The sequence below is a fragment of the Panicum virgatum genome, chromosome 8N (genome assembly GCF_016808335.1).
Source record: "Panicum virgatum strain AP13 chromosome 8N, P.virgatum_v5, whole genome shotgun sequence".
NCBI classification, from domain to species: Eukaryota; Viridiplantae; Streptophyta; class Magnoliopsida; order Poales; family Poaceae; genus Panicum; species Panicum virgatum.
The window spans coordinates 8,681,118-8,683,204 of NC_053152.1; the positions used below are offsets into that span (position 1 = coordinate 8,681,118).

Consider the following 2,087-nt stretch of genomic DNA (forward strand, 5'->3'; position numbering starts at 1 on the left):
CTTTATTCCTTCCTCTTGGAGTGTGGATGTGTGTTGTGTCGCATTACCCTTGCTTATTCTTTACTTGGACTTACCCCTGTTAGAGCATTGCCTATTACTTGAGGCACAATGTCATGGTTAATGTTGAGTACAATACCTTTGCCGCTGCCGTCCTTTGGGACACAAATAAATGACGATACCCTTACTCTCCGGGTGAAATGCTACAATGGCATATCCGTGCGCTTGCGGATCCATCTGTAATCGTATTGATTATACCACGAGAGTGGCACCCCTTGGGTGCAGTTAATAGGATGGGTTCGGCGCCCTCTTTTCTAGTGATTGCACTAAGGACCGCCAACAGACAATTCTGGCGCTATTGCTAAGGATTAACCATTCCTAGTGATTGCACTACGAAATGTCAACAAGCATTTCTGGCGCCGTTGCCGGGGACGGCAAGTGAGCAAAGATATTGTGCTGATATTAACTTAGACCTTGTACTCAAGATATAGTCTTTACTCTTTCAGGCTAATGTCACTTTATGCCTTCTTTTATTTTTGATTTGAAAGAAGATAGGGGTAGTGTATGACCGGTTTCTCCCAGCCGGAAAACTACACAGACAATCCAGAGAGGCTCATGAGAAGGGCACGACCTCGCGTCGTTCCTCCTCTCGCTATCCTCCCGGCACAGGAACCCATTTTGGAAGCACCACTCGTTCTTGAGGCTATGGCTGAAAAGACTCTGCGCGAGTTCTCCGTCCCCTCCACCGACAATGTGGCCACTGGCCCCAACATCAATGTTGGGGACGTGAACTTCGAGCTCAAATCAAGCCACATCAACATGGTGCAGGCTAGCCCATTCTATGGCAAGCCAAACGAGGACGAAAATGCACATTTGCAGAACTTTCTGGAGCTCTGCGACACCATTGTCATACGGGGTGTTGCCGCCGATGTTGTCAAGCTTTGTCTGTTTCCCTTTTCCCTCCTGGGAAAGGCAAAACAGTGGTTTTACAAAGAAAAAGACATCAACACTGGGCCAAATGCTCCAAGGCGTTCCTCGCAAAATTCTTCCCGCTGGGCAAAACAAATGCCCTGCGCGGGAAAATTTCAAGTTTCCAGCAGACGGGGATGGAATCCATCCCAGAAGCTTGGGAGAGGCTGCAGGAATACATCCTTGTCTATCCTCATCACGGCATGGAGGAGTGGCTCGTCCTGCAAAGCTTCTACAACGGGCTCACAAGGACATCTCGAGCCAATATTGATGCGGCTGCTGGAGGAGCCTTCCTCGACCTGACTATTGCCAAAGCCAAAGCATTGGTCGAGAAGATGGTCTCCAACCAGGGGTGGAGCGATGAATGACTCCAACCCCACACCAAGGGCATGCATACCGTCAAAGAGACGGATATGATTGCCACGAAGCTGGACCTCCTAATCAAGAAGATGGAGGAAGGAAGCAAACAACCGATCCATGCTCCCGTTTACGCCATGGGTTCGCACTTCACGTGCAAAGTCTGTGGTAATGATGGACACTCGGGGAACGACTGCCCCGAAACCCGTGAAGACTGCGCCTACCTCAACAACTACAACAACAACGGGTACCGTCCACCACAAGGAGGCCAGGGGTGGAACCAGCCACGTCCACCTTTTCAAGGAGGTAACAACTACAATCCTTCTTACAATTCGAATTTCAATTCGAACCAGCCTCCCTTGAGAGAACTTGTTCTTGGCCAAGTTAAAATCAACGAAAATATAAATAAAAAGCTTTTGGCCAATGACAAATCCCTGGAAAGTTTAAATGTCAAGCTTGAAACTTTATCTTCAACTCTTAAAAACTAGTCAAGCTCGAAACCCAGCTTGTGCAAATTGCTGCTTCGTTACCTGCTGTTGAGAGCGGGAAGATCCCGGGGCAACCCGAGTCTCCCGTTGAAAATGTCAGCATGGTGTCTACCGGACGGGATAACTCGTCCCGGAGGCCACCACGCAATAACAATGCAGGTAGGTACTATCTCCCAAGGAACGACGTTTGGGATGGCATGGTGGCAGCGGTGCAAGAGGATCCAGGGGTCCCCATGATCAGCTGCTCGATCTACATCAAACACTTCGAGTGATGCC

At 49.3% G+C, this 2,087-nt stretch overlaps 1 non-coding gene across 1 annotated transcript; it reads right to left on the reverse strand.

Moving 5' to 3' along the window:
• Nucleotides 1-1,067: 1,067 nt before the first annotated feature.
• LOC120686996 lies at nt 1,068-1,171 on the reverse strand. Its single transcript, XR_005680501.1, has one exon. It is a non-coding gene; the product is annotated as a small nucleolar RNA R71 (small nucleolar RNA).
• Between the last annotated feature and the right edge of the window lie 916 nt (nt 1,172-2,087).